Source organism: Chlorocebus sabaeus, chromosome 24 (genome assembly GCF_047675955.1).
Source record: "Chlorocebus sabaeus isolate Y175 chromosome 24, mChlSab1.0.hap1, whole genome shotgun sequence".
NCBI lineage: Eukaryota > Metazoa > Chordata > Mammalia > Primates > Cercopithecidae > Chlorocebus > Chlorocebus sabaeus.
The window spans coordinates 60,754,437-60,769,875 of NC_132927.1; positions in this window are offsets into that span (position 1 = coordinate 60,754,437).

Genomic DNA, 15,439 nt, shown 5'->3' on the forward strand with positions numbered 1-15,439 from the left:
TCATTGCTTTAGAGAAATTGGCTCCTAATCTTTCTTTCTCCTCTGTCTTTATTGAGTTTAAAAAATTATGTTATTCTAACATCAATGAAATAAGGTTAGAAGCATAAAATGTTTAGTGTCTGTATTAGTCCGTTTTCACACTGCTATGAAGATACTACCTTAGACTGGGTAATTTATAAATAAAAGAGGTTTAATCGATTCACAGTTTTGTATGAGTGTGGAATACTCAGTAAATTTACAATCATGGTGGAAGGCACAGGAAAATCAAGCACCTTCTTCACAGGGCGTTAGGAGAGAGAGAGTACAAGGAAAACTGCTACTTTTAAAACTGTCAGTTCTCATGAGAACTCCCTCACTATCATGAGAACAGTGTGGGGGAAATTGCCACCATGATCCAATCACCTCTGTCGCTCTGTATGTGAGGATTACAGGTTCTTCCCTCAACACATGGGGATTACTATTTGAAATGAGATTTAGGTGGGACACAGAGCAAAACCATATCAGATTCTTCCTGTGTTCTTATTGTGAAATAGTTTCTGTGCAAGTCCAAGTATCTATTTTGTAAATGTTTGGTCAATATTACCACTAAAAATATATGATTTCCTCAAAATATGTATAAGGCCATTTTTTTGTGCATTTTTATTTGTTTGGTTGGTATTATTTTGTTGGTGAGAAAATACCTATTTTTCAAATTAATATAGGGTCTTTCAAATTTCTCAACTTTTCTTGAAACTATAGTAGTAACTAACGTTTGGTGACTTAGATAAGATTCTTAAATGTTACCTAGCTATTTAAAGGTTTTACAAAAAGTTGTTCTCAATATTTTCTTTTTAATTTTTTAAATAAACATGTCTCCTATAGTTATATCTTTCTCATTAGATAAATGGTTCTTTTCTTCTTGTCTTTTTTTTCTGAACAGTTATCAGAAGTTTTTCAAATGTATTAGTCCTTTGAAAGAACCAACTGTTGGTTCTGTTGGCTTTATTTTACATTAGTTTTATTTCAATAGTTTCCCCTTTTTTTCTGAATTATCTTTTTCTTATACATTTTAAGCTTATTTTCATTTTGGTCAGAAGCTTAATTAATATTCTAGAAATACAAGAGAATATTAAGAACAGAAGATGTCACTCATTATTTGCCAGAAAATCAATATTGAATCTAAAAGGTAATTTTGCATAGACATCTTAGGTAGTGGTACTAATTAATAAAATATATTATTGATTTGTATATGATGTTATGCTATTGTCTGAATGCTACAAGCATAGCTGTAGGTTCTACATCCTCATTTAGTACTTCTTTGGTTGTATTTTCTTGGTTGATTGTTTTACAGTGGGACTGAAATACAACATAAGAGAAAATAAAGACATGATCCCTGATTTGAAGACACTAATCATCTTGGCTGCCTATTATTTACTCTACCCAAAGGCCATATCCCGCTTTAGGTAGAAATAATAAATGGTGGTAAGCTCCAGGGAACCTTCTCCCACATTACCTACCTGGACCCCTGTATGGTCTATGGGTCTAACAAGGTCTTCGATTCTTTTTAAGCAACCCATACCTAATTATGTAAAAGATGGTTACTAATCCACATTTCTGTTTATTTTTTATTATATTTTTGAAATTAACACATAATTCAGGCATGCCTCATTTTATTGTGCTTTACTTTATTTTGGTTAACAGATGAGGAACTTTTTACACGTTGTAGGTTTGTGGCAATCCTGAATTGAGCAAGTCTGTTAGTGCCATTTCTTTAACAGAATGTACTAATTTCATTATTCTGAGTCACATTTTGGCAATCCTTGAAATATTTCGAACCATGATAATTTGTGACTGGTAATCTTTGATGTTGCTATTTGATATAGCTTGGTTGTGTCCCTACCCAGATCTCATCTTGAACTGTAGTTCCTGTAATCCCCTCGTGTCACAGAAGGAACCCAGTGGGAGGTAATTGAATCATGGGGGTGGTTATCACCATGCTGTTCTTGTGACAATGAGTGAGTTCTCATGAAATCTGATGATTTTATGAGGCTTTTCCCCACCTTTGCTCTGTACCTCTCCTTGTTGCTGCTGTGTGAAGAAATAAGTGTTTGCTTTCCCTTCTGCCATAATTGTAAGTTTCCTGAGACCTCCTCAGTCCTGTGGAACTGTGAATCAATTAAACCTCTTTGCTTTGTAAATTATCCAGTATTGGGTATGTCCTTATAGCAGCATAAGAATGGACTAATACACTAAATTGGCACTGCAGAGAGTGGGGGGCTATTGTAAAGATACTCAAAAATGTGGAAGCAATTTTGGAACTAGGTAACAGGCAGAGGTTGAAACCACTTGGAGAGCTCAGAAGAAGATAGAAAAATGTGGGAGAGTTTGGATCTTCCTAGAGACTTGACTCAGAAGACAGGGAGATGTGGGAAAGTCTGAAACTTCCTAGATATTTATTGAATGGCTTTGACCCAAGTGCTGATAGTGATATGGACAATGAAGTCCAGGTTGAGGTGGTCTCAGATGGAAATGAGGAACTTCTTGTGAACTGAAGTAAAGGTCACTCTTGTTATGTAAAGAACTAGGGGCATTTGGCCCCTGCTGTAAAGATCTGAGGAACTTTGAAATTGAGATAGATGATTTAGGGTATCTGGAAGAAGAAATTGCTAAGCATCAAAATGTTCGAGAGGAAGCAGACCATAAAGGTTTGAAAAATTTGCAGGCTGGTGATTCAGTAGAAGAGACAAATCTATTTTCTGGGGAGAAATTCAAGCCCACTGCAGAAATTTGCATGAGTAATGAGGAACCAAATGCTAATCACCAAGATAATGGGGAAAATGTCTCCAGGGCGTGTCAGAGACCTTTGCAGTAGCACCTTCCATCACAGGCCCAGAGGCCTAGGAGGTAAACATGGCTTCCTGGGCCAAGTGCAGCACCCCCCTCCATGCTCTGTGCATCCTGGGGACATGGTGCCATGAATCCCAGCCACTCCAGCTACAGCTAAAAGGGGCCAAGGTACAGCTCAGGCCATTGATTCAGAGGGTGCAAGCCCCAAGCCTTGGCAGCCTGCAGCTTGGTGTTAAGCCATGGGTACACAGCAATTAAAAATTGAGGTTTGAGAACCTTCACCTAGATTTTAGAAGATGTATGGAAATGCCTGGATGTCCAGGCAGAAGTTTACAGCAGGAGTGGAGACCTCATGGAGGCTCTCTTCTAGAGCAGTGCAGAAGGAAAATGTGGGATAGGAGCCCCCACACCAAGTCCCTACTGCCTAGTGGAGCTGTGAGAAAAGGGCCATGGTCCTCCAGACCCCAAAATGGTAAATCCACCTACAACTTGCAGTATGTGCCTTCAAAACCTGCAGGCACTCAATGTCAGCCTGTGAAAGCAGCTGGGAGTGAGGCTCTACCCTTCAAAGTCACAGGAGCAGAGCTGCCCAAGGAGATCAGAGCCCACCTTTTGTGTCAGCATGCCATGGCTGTGAGAAATGTTGTCAAGGGGAGCCATTTTGAAACTTTAAGGTTTAATAACTGCCTTTTTGAGTTTTGGACTTGCATGGGGCCTATAGCCCCCTTGATTTGGCCAATTTCTCCAATTTGGAATGGATGTATTTACCCAATGCCTGTACCTCCATTGTATCTAGAAAGTAACTAACTTGCTTTTAATTTTACAGGCTCATAGGCAGAAGGGATTTGTCTTGTCTCATATGACACTTTGGACTTGGACTTTTGAGTTAATGCTGCAATGAGTTAAGACTTTGGGGGGACTGTTGGTAAGGCATGATTGTGTTTTGAAATGTGAGGATGTGAGATCTGTGAGGGGCTGGGGCAGAATAATGCGGTTTGGCTGTGTCCCCACCCAAATCTCATCTTGAAAAGTAGTTTTCATAATCCCTATGTGTCATGGGAGGTATCTTGTGGGAGGTAATTGAATCATTGGAATGGTTACCTCCGTACTATTCTCATGATAGCGAGTGAGTTCTAATGACATTTGGTGGTTTTATAAGGGGTTTTCCCCACCTTTGCTCTACACTTCTCCTTGTGGCTGCCATGTGATGAAGTATGTGTTTGTTTCCCCTTTCACCATTATTATGTTTCCTGAAGCCTTCCAAGCCCTGTGAAACTGTGAATCAACTAAACCTCTTTCCCTTATAAATTACCGAGTCTTGGATATGTCCTTATAGCAGGTGAAAATGGACTAATATGCTATTGTAATTGTTTTGGTGCACCAGGAACTATGCCAATATTTGATGGCAAACTTAATAAATGTATGTGTTCTAACTGCTCCACCAACCAACATTTCCTCTATCTCTCTTCCACTTCTTGGACCTCTCTATATTCTAAGACACAACAATATTCAAATTAGGCAATTAAATAATGCTACAATATCTGGTAAGTGTTCAAGTAAAAAAGACAGTCACATATCTTTCACTTTGAATCACAAGCTAGAAAAGATTAAGCTTATTGAGGAAGGCATGTCAGAAGCTAAGATAGGCCAAAAACTAGGCTTTTTGTACCAAACAGTTGGCCACATTATAAGTACAAAGAAAATGTTCTTGAAGAAAATTAGAAGTGGCACGCCAGTAAATACACAAAGGATAAGAAAGTGAAACAGCCTTATTGCTGATATGGAGAAAGTTTTAGTCATCTAAATAGAAGATCAAACCAGCCACAACATTCATTAAGCCAAATCTAATCCAGGGCAAGGTTCTAACTCTCTTCAATTCTATGAAGCCCAAGGAGGTGAGGATGCTGCAGAAGAAAAATATGAAATTAGCAGAGGCTAGTTTATGAGTTTTAAGGAAACAGGCAGTCTTCATAACATAAAAGTGCAAGTGAAGCTGCAAGTGCTGATGTAGAAGCTATAAGAAGTTACCCAGAAGGTCTAGCTAAGATAATTGGTGAAGGTGGCTAAACTAAAAACTGGATTTTAACATGGATAAAATAGCTTTCTATTAGAAGAAGATGCTATCTAGGACTTTTATAGCTAAATAGAAGTCACAACTGGCTTCAAAGCTACAAAGGACAGGATGACTCTCTTTTTAGGAGTTAATACAGCTGGTGACTTTACGTTGAATCTAATGCTTATTTATCATTGCCATTCTGAAAATCCTGAGATCCTTAAGAATTATGCTAAATCTACTCTGCCTGTAACCTTTAAGTGAAACAATAAATCCTGCATGACAGCACATATTTTTACAGCATGGATTACTGAATATTTTAAGTCCACTGTTAAGACCTACTGCTCAGAAAGAGATTTATTTCAAAATATTTCTATTTTGATAGATAATATCTGGTATTATCAGATATTATATGAGTTATAATCAAAAAATATGTGTGTGTATATATATGTGTATATACATATATATGATATAACCAAAAACTACTGGCATTGTTAAAAAAAAAAAGATTAATGTTATTTTCATACCTGGTAACACAACATTTATTCTGTAGCTCATAGATCAAAGAGTAATTTTGACTTTAATGTCTTATTATAGAAGAAATACATTTGTATGGCTGTAGCTGCCATAGATAGCGATTCATTTGATGCATCTGGGCAAAGCAGATTCCAAATCTTCTGGAAAGGATTCACCTTTCTAGATGTCATTAAAAAGGTTTGTGATTAGCCAGGCATGGTGGCTCATGCCTGTAACCCCAGCAGTCTGAGAGACTGAGGTGGGTGGATCTCAGGAGGTCAGGAGTTCAAGACCAGCCTGGCGAACATGGTGAAACCTTGTCTCTATTTAAAAATACAAAAATTAACTGGGTGTGTGGATGGAAGCCTGTAATCCCAGCTACTCCAGAGGCTAAGGCAGGGAGTATTGCTTGAACCCAGGAGGCTGAGGTTGCAGTGAGCTGAGATCATGCCACTGCACTTCAGTCTGGGTAACAGAGTGAGACTCCATCTCAAAAAAAAAAAAAAAAAAAAAAGAACAGTTTATGATTTATGGGAGGAGGTCAAAATATCAACTTTAACAAGAGTTTGGAAAAAGTTGATACCAACTTTTTGGTATGACTTTGAGGGGATCAAAACTGTAGTAGAGGAAATAACTGAAGATGTGGAAATAGCGAGAGAAGTAGAATTAGAGTGGAGTTTGAGGATGTGACTGAATTGAAGCAGTCTCATGATAAAGCTTGAACATACGAGGAGTTGCTTCATACGGATGAGCAAAAGAGTGTTTCCTGAGATAAAATCTACTCTTGGTGAAGAAGCAGTGAACATGGCTGAAACGACAGTAATGAATTTAGAATATTAAATAAGCTTAGTATATAAAGCAACAGCAGGGTTTGTGATAATTGACTATTTTTAAAAGAAGTTCTAATGCTATCAAACAGCATTACAAGCTACAGGGAAATCTTTCTTGAAAAGAAGAGTCAATCAACGTGAAAACTGTAATTGCTGTCTTACTTTAAAGAATTTCCGCAGTGGCCTCATTCTTCAGCAACCACCACCATGGTCAGTCAGCAAGTGTCAACATTGAAACAAGAGTCTTCAATAGCAAAATGATTGCTGCTTGATGAAGGCTCAGGTTATCTTCAGCATTTTTTAAAAAACAAAGTATTTTAAGGTAAATAATATACATCCTTTTAAAGACATAATCTTATTGCACACTTAGTAAACTATAATATAGGGTAAATAAACTTGTATATGCAGTGAGAAACAAAAAAAAAGTGAGACTTGCTTTATTCTAATATTAACTTTATTTTGGTAATCTGAAATTGAACCCACAATATCCAGAAGGTATGCCTGTAATTGTAAATATTTGTGGGGTACACTGTGATATATCAAAACATGTATACAATACGTAAATATTGAAACAGAGTAATTACCATTTCTATCACCTCAAATCTTTATTATTTCTTTCTGTTGAGAACATTTGAATCCCTCTCTTCCACCTACTTGAAAAGATACAAAATTTTTTTTTTTTTTTAATATTTACTTCAATCGCTGCAACTTATTCTGCCTGTCAACCTGCCTTAACCAACTTCTCCATATCTCTTTCTTCCCTCTACCCTTCCCAGCTCCACTATTCTACTCTCTCCTATGAGGTCAATCTTGTTAGATTCCACTTATGAGTGAGAACATGTGTTGTTTATCTCTCTTTTGTTGTTGTTGGTCATGGTTGTTATTTATTTATGTATTTATTTATTATACTTTAAGTTCTAGGATACATGTGCAGAACGTGCAGGTTTGTTATATAGGTATACACGTGCCATGGTGGTTTTCTGCACCCATTAACCCATCATCTACATTAGACATTTCTCCTAATGCTATCCCTACCCTAGCCCCCAATCCCCGACAGGCCCCAGTGTGTGACTTTCCCCTCCCTGTGTCCATGTATTCTCATTGTTCAACTCCCACTTATGAGTGAGAACATGTGGTGTTGGGTTTTCTTTTCCTGTTTAGTTTGCTGAGAATGATGATTTCAAGCTTCATCCATGTTCCTGCAAAGGACATGAGCTCATTCTTTTTTATGGCTGCATAGTATTCCATAGTGTATATGTGCCACATTTTCTTTATCCATTCTATCATTGATAGGCATTTGGGTTGTTTCTAAGTCTTTGCTATTGTGAACAGTGCTGTAATAAACGTATGTGTGCATGTGGCTTTATAGTAGAATGATTTATAATCCTTTGGGTATACACCCAGTAATGGGATTGCTGGGTCAAATGGTATTTCTGGTTCTGTTTCTGGCTCATTCCACTTCGAAAATGTCCTTAAGGCTCATCCATGTTGCTGCATAACACAGGATCTTATTTTTTTAATGGCTAAATAATATTCCATTTTATATATCTACCACATTTTAAAAAATCCATTCACTTGCTGATGGACACTTGGGTTAATTCTGTTTCTTGGTTACTGTGAGTAGTGCTGCACTAGTGATGGAAGTGCAGATATCTCTTTGACATGTTGGTTTCATTTTCTTTGAATTAATTCCCAGGAGTGATATTGCTAGATTTCATGATAGTTCTACTTTTAACTTTTTGAAGAAACTTTGTCCTGTTTTCCATAATGGTGGTAGTAATTTACATTTCCACTGAAAGTATACAAGAGATTCCTTTTCTTCACATCCTCAAAAACATTTGTTAATTTTTGTATTTTTGATACTATTTTTTCTAATTGGGGCAAGACGATACCTCATTGCAGTGATTTCTATTGCTCTGATAATTAGTTATGTTGAGGATTTCTCTCTTATACTAGTTGACAATTTGTGTGTCAAATAGTGAGAAATGTCTGTTAAGATCATGTGCCCATTTTTCAATTGGATTTTTTTGTTGTTGTTATTGAGTTGTTTGAGTTTCTTGTGTATTCTGGGTGTGATTCCCCTAGAATATTTGCAAATATTTTCTCCTGTTTCTCATGTTGTCTCTTCTACTCCCATTTCTCATGTTGTTGATTTTTTCCTTTGCTGTGCAGAAATGTTTTAGTTTGATATAATCCCATTTGTCTATTTTTGTTTTGGTTGCCTGTGTTTTGACATCTTAACTACAAAATCTTTGCCTAGCCTAAAGTCCTAAAGCATTTCTTCTATGTTTTCTTCCAGTAGTTTTGGCATATCTGGTCTAAAATTAAAGTCATTATTCCAGTTTTCATTTTTTAATATATGCTGATAAATAGTGGTCTCGTTTTATTTTTTCTATATGTGAGTCTAGTTTACCCAGCATTATTTATTGAAGAAATTGTCTTTTCCCCAATGAATGTATATGGCACCTTTGTCAAAAATCAGTTGGCCATTAATGTGTGGATTTATTTCTTGATTTCTCTATTCAATTCAAGTGATCTATGTGTCTGTCTTTACGCCAATATCATGCTGTTGCCGTTACTAGTGCTATATTGTAGATTTTGAAGTCTGGTATTGTGATGCATTTAGAATTATTCTTTTTGCTAAGGATTGCTTCAGCTAGTTAGGGTCTTTTGTAATTCCATGCAAATGTTAATTTAAAAAAATTCTGTGAAGAATATCATTAACATTTTATAGGAATTTCATTGAATCTATAAATCACTTTGCATTGAATGATTATTTTAGCAATATTTATTATTGCTATCTATGAACATGAGATGTCTTTCTATTTTTATGTATGTGTTCTTTTCGATTTCTTTTATCTGTGTTTTATAATTTTCATTGTAAAGGTCTTTTACGTCCTTAAACTTATTTCTAGGTATTTTAGGAGAGCTATTGTAAATGGGCTTATATTTTTATATCATTTTTAGCTAGCTTGTTATTGGCATAAGGAAACACTATTGATTTTCTATGTTGATTTTGTCTCCTGCAACTTTCCTGAATTTATTTATCAGTTCTAAGAGTTTTTGGTAATCTTTAGCTTTTACTCTATATGGGATTGTGTTGTCTGCAAACATGGGCAATTTGACTATTTTCTTTGCAATTTGGATGCCTTTGTTCACTTTTATCTGATTGTTCTGGCTAGGACTTCCAGCACTGTGTTGAAGAGTGGTAAAAGTGGGCATCCTTTTCCTTCTTCCTGTTCTTAGAGGGAAAGCTTTCAACTTTTTCTCATTTATTATGATGTTGCATATGGATTTTTCATATAGTTTTATTATGCTTGGCACTTTTTTCAATACCCAAATTATTGAGAAATTTTATCATGAAGGAATGTTGAATTTTATCAAATTATTTTCCTGCATCTATTAAGATAATCACACATTTTTTGTTCTTCATTCTGTTGATGCGAGGTATCACATTTATTGATTTGTGTCTGTTGATACATCAGTCCTGTATCTTGAGAGACTTTTTCTTACCAATTCAATCTCATTACTCATTTTGGTCAGTTAAGGTGTTTTATTTTTTCCTTGTTCATCTTGATAGGTTGCACATATCCAAAAATTTATTCATTTCTTCTAGGTTTTTCAGTTTGTTTGTGTATAGTTGTTCACAAGAGTCTCTAATGATCTTTTGTATTTCTGTGGTATACATTGTCCTGTCTGCTTTTTCATTTCAGATTTTATTTGTGTCTTCTTTTTCCCTAGTTCATCTAGATAATGATTCTTCAATTTTTTCTTTTCATAAAACAACTTTTTGTTTTACTAATATTTTGTAATACTTTTTTGTCTTTACTTTGTTCATTTCTGCTCTGATAATTATTATTTCCTTGTATTAATTTTGGCTTTTTTTCCCTGCTTTTCTAGTCCCTTGAGGTTCATCACTAGGTAGTTTATCTTTCTACTCTTTTGATGTAAGTATTTATTGTTATAAACTTTCTTATTAGTCCTGTTTTTGTTGTATCTCATAACTTTTGTATGTTATATTTTTATTTCCTTTTGTTTCACAATTTTTTTTTTTTTTAATTTCTTTCTTGACCAGTGCTCATTCAGGAATTCAGGAGCATGTTGTCTAATTTCCATATTTACAGTTTCCAAAGCTTCCCTCGATATTGATTTTTTGTTTTATTCCACTATGATCAGAAATGAAACTTGATATCTGAATTTTAAAACATTTGTTGCAGTTTGTTTTGGGGCCTAGCATATGGTCTTTCCTAGGTACTCTTTCATGTGCTAGTAAGAAGAATGTGTACTCTTGTATTGTTGAATGAAGTGTTCTGTGTCTGTTAGGTCCATTTTGTCTACAGTACAGTTTAAGTCTAAGGTTTCTTTGTTAATTTTTTGTCTAGATGATCTATCCAGTGCTGAGACTGACATGTTCAAGTCCCCATCTACTATTTTATTGCAGTCTATTTCTCCTTTTTAATCAAAGATTTGTTTTATATATCTGTTGCTCTGGTGTTAGGTGCATATATATTCACAGTTTTTTTATTTTTTCCTCCATCTGAATGTATCCTTTTATCATTATATAATGATCTCCTTTGTCCTTCTCTTTACAGTTTTTTGACTTAGAGTCTATTTTATCTGGTATAAGTGTAGCTCCTCCTGCTTTTTTGTGGTTGTGGTTTTTATTTGCATGGAATTTTTTTTTTTTAATCTCTTTACTTTCAGTCTCTCTGTATCTTTACAGGTGAAGTGAGTTTTTTGTAGGTAGCATGTAGTTGGGTATTTTTTTTTTTAATTCATTCAATCAGCTTACATTTTTTAAATGGAGGAATTTAATCTATTTACATTCAAGGCTATTATTGAGAGTTAAGGACTTACTCCTGTCATTTTGCTGGTTGTTCTCTGGTTGTTTTGTATATGCATTGTTTCTTCCTTCTTCTGTTTATCTTTGTGGTTTGGTGGTTTTCTATAGTGATATGTATTGACTCATTTGTCTTTCTCATTTGTGTATCTGCTCTATCAGTGAATTTTACACTTTGGTGTGCTTTCGTGGTGGTAGTTTTTTCATTTTGCTTTCAGATGTAGGACCTCATCAAGCATTTCCTGTGTGGCTGGTCTAGTATGATAGACTTCCTCAGGTTTTGCTTGTCTTGGAAAGACTTTCTTTCCTTTCATTTCTGAAGAATAGCTTTGCTGGCTATGGTATGCTTAACTGGCAGGACTTTTGTCTTTGACCACTGTAATAATATAACTTATTCTTTCCTATGTTATTAGGTTTATGCTGAAAAATCTGCTTTAATCTACTGAAGATCCCCTTATATGTGACTTGACACTTTTCTCTTGCTGTTTTCAAAAATTATTTGTTTTTGACTTGTGATAGTCTGCTTATAATGTGCCTCAGAGAAGATCTTTTTGAATTGAAACTGTTTGGAACTTTTAAGTTTCCTGGATCTGGATGTCCGTAGCACTACTAATACTTGGGAATTTTACAGATATTATTTCAGTAAATAGTTTTTTTTTTTCTTTATTTCATCTCTTCTCCTTCTTAAATTCCCATAATGCTAAAATATATTCACTTAATGATATTCCATAAGTCCTGTAAGGTTTCTTCATTCTTAAAAATCTTACAACTTTTTTGGGGGATAGGGAGTGTTGGATTGCTTTACAAGTCTGGTCTTCAAATTCAGAGATTATTTCTTCTGCCACATCTAATCTATTGTTGATACTCTTGGTTATCTTTTACATTTCATTCATCGAGTTATTTAGCTCCAAGATTTCTGTTGGGTACTTTTATATGATATCTGTCTGTCTATTGAATTTCTCATTAAGATCATGAATTGATTTTCTGACTTTGTTGAATTGCCTGTGTGTGTGTGTGTGTTTTTCTTTTCTTTTCTTTTTTATCTTTTTTTTCTGAGTTTCCTTAAGGTTGTCATTTTGAATTTCTTTTTAGGCAATTACAAAATTTTTATTTCTTTAGGATCAGTTACTGTAGAAGTATCATTAATTTGGTGGTGTTATCTTATCTTGATTCTTTATGTTTCCTGTATCCCTATTCATCTGGTGAACTTGTTCATCCTGTTCACCTATTCATCTGGTGAACCATTCACCTCTTCCAATTTTGTAGAGTGGTTTTCATGGGGAAAGATTTTCACCTGCAGATGTGTCTTAGGAAGTCAGCTGGTTTGTGTGTGTTGGTTTTGTTCTGGGTGTGTGCAGTGGTGTAGTCTCTGTGCAGTTTCTTCAGTTATTACCAATGTCAGCAATTCCTGCCAAGTGCCTCAGCAGCTTATGCTGCAGAGATTTGTGTCACTGGTTCACCTACTTGAGCTCTGCTCCCATTGGGAGCAAGACACCATGCTGAACCCTGCTCCAGGGAAGTACAGGACTGATTGGCTAGCCAACTTGCTCTGGCTGTGCTCTACAGTTATGGGGTGCATGGCTAGATTGCTCTCTGGGGAAGAAGCCTAGAGATGGTTGGCCTGAGGCTCAGCTCAGACAGTAGGCTGGTTCACACTCTGGGGAAGTGAGGGTCTGGTCAGCTGGTGCCTCAGCTTGGTTGGTGCTCCCATGGGAGCAAGGCCTTGGTTGGTCTGCACTCAGAAGCAGTATGGGACTTACTGGCCACCAGCACTACTACCGTGAGTATGCTGTGCTGGACCAGTTTACACTTCAGGGAAGCACGGGGCTCATCAATCTTCAGTTCAACTTGGGGACTGCTACCCTGTGAGCAAAGTGCCAGGTTATTCTTCATCCAGGGAGGCAGGGAGTTGTCTGTCTTGTGTGTCTGCTCAGACACTACACTTCTAGGGGTTAGGGGCTGGGCTAGTCAGAACTCAGGAGAAGAATTGGGCAGGTCAAATGGTGGCTTGGTTCAGGTGCTGCTCCCCTGGGGGTAGAGTTCTGGGGCCACAGCTGTTCTGCTGGACACACATTTCAGTTACCTAGCAATGAGGTGCTACAACACTTGGATAGAGAAGACAGAGGCAGCACCTTATAGTATCAGCTTGGCTCACTGAGGGCACAATAAGAGCTCCTTCTCTGGAGTGGTGCAGCTATGTAAACTCCCTAACATCTCCCCGGACTGTGCTCATGCTGGTGAGAATTGCAGATTCCTCAACAGAAAAAACTCTAGGTATCGTGGCTTTAATTGGGGCTGCTGGGGGCCTCCTGTTACTTTCTCCTTGTACAGGAAAGTTGCTTCTGTTTCTAAGCTGATCTCGACTAGGGAGATCGGGTGGCATCCTCAGGGTGCCTCTCTCCATTGTATATGTTGCCATCCTGTGTCTTCATGTTTCACAGTGTCTCCACTAGCCCTCTGCTGCCCTCTGCCTCAGACACTGTGTTCAAAATACAGTTGTTTTTTCATTGTTTTGGTTATTTTCAGCAATAATTGGGAGACAAGCACCAGACATCATTAGTCAGCCATTTTGCTGATGTCACCCTAGTTCATGCTTGTGTGACAAAAATTTATGATATTCTCTTAAATCTTTCACCTAAACACAAATGATATCTGCAGCCATGCATTTTCTTTGTTACTATTTTGTCTCGCGTCTATATTCATCTTTAATAATATTACTTTTAATACCATTTGAATTTCTTTATTTTGGTAATTTTGATACATGAATAACTTGCATGTGATTCTATTAAGTCACATAAACAAAATGTCTTAAATATATTTGTGATTTCATTATTTTTCTCATGCTCCTTACTAAATTAAGTATAGCATGGCATTTATTTTTAAATGAATGTTGCCCTACTACTTCCCTCAATATCTTACTCAGTGCATCTGCTCCACTGAATGTTTGGATTATTCTTATTAAAAATAACAGCTGCTCATATAAATGTACCTGCTTCCTTGAAATGTAATGCATATTTGGTGGCAAATGTCCATTTTAGTTACTATTATAAACTTTTTAATTTTCACCAAAAAATTTCATTAAGTTTAGAGGAAACTCAGATAACCCCTTTGAATGATTACTTTTCATTTGTGTGTGTGTATATGTTTCTCATCATAAGTTTCTTTTGGAACAAGAAGTGGAAAACTGAATGGAAGAATTCGCTGTGGAATGTTTTCTCCAACAGTAAATGCTAGAATCTATATGATAAAATCCATCCTTGAAAAGTTTCTTACCGCTTTCAACTGACCCTAGAGGGTTTCTTCTGTGATAAATGTGGGAACATTTTTATAGGCTGATTTCTAATAACAGAAGAATGTGCCTTACTGTCTGTACTAACACAAGTACTTGGCATAACCCTGTGAACTTCTAAGCACCTTTTTGTTGACTGACAAAGGCATTTCAGATCCTTGGACAAGTGAATTCTAATACTTTTAATCCAGACTCCTAATCTAAATGATGATGGAAATGGTTATGGTATTCAGGAACTGTAATTACCCTGTTAAAATAAGTTAAAATTAACAACAAATGATAAACAGCTGAAAATTGAAACTGTAAAAGTTACTGTAAAAAGATAAATATAAATAAAGATCTCCAGATATCATATAGGCAGCAACATAGGCAGTATTTGGAAACACAGTATTATTTTTCTTAGTGTCAGTGTCCTCAGTAAACATTGCCAAATTTCCATTATAGATCAAAGAAAGAACAGAAAGCCACAAGATAGTGACAAGAAGAGTTGGAAGGTTTCCATGATTTTTCTCAAGTAACTTAAAAGTATTTAATAGTAAATATGCTGAAGTAGACTTTTTCTTTTTGACCTTAAAAATTACAGTTTTAATCTGAAAACTGATATTTTTATGAAGGATTATTAGATTTGGGGTGTATATGTGAGGTTGGGGGAGATGTTCCTATCTAACTACAGCTCACATCTTTTTCTTTTTCTTTCTAACTCTTGAGGTTATGAGGGGTCCAGATACAGACACGCAAAGAAAAAATAATAATAATAAAATATGTAATAGAAACCAGGAACTTGGAATTCTCTAAGAGCTTGAACTTTTTACCCTTCTAACACTGTTTTTTCCCCATTTCTTTTTCAAGATATTGATCTATCTACTTCTTTTTTTTTCACCTAAGTATTTATTTATTTGGCTGTAGAAAGACTTTGCATGAAAATGAGACTGTATGGCAGGTACAGAATGTACTTGGAGACTTGCAGTTGTATGGATGAATTTATTACATTCAACATATTTAATTTTATTCCTTCTAATTCTAAGATGCAGACAAAAAATAAATGAACATGATTTTATTCTATGCCAACATTTTGGCCTCTGAAT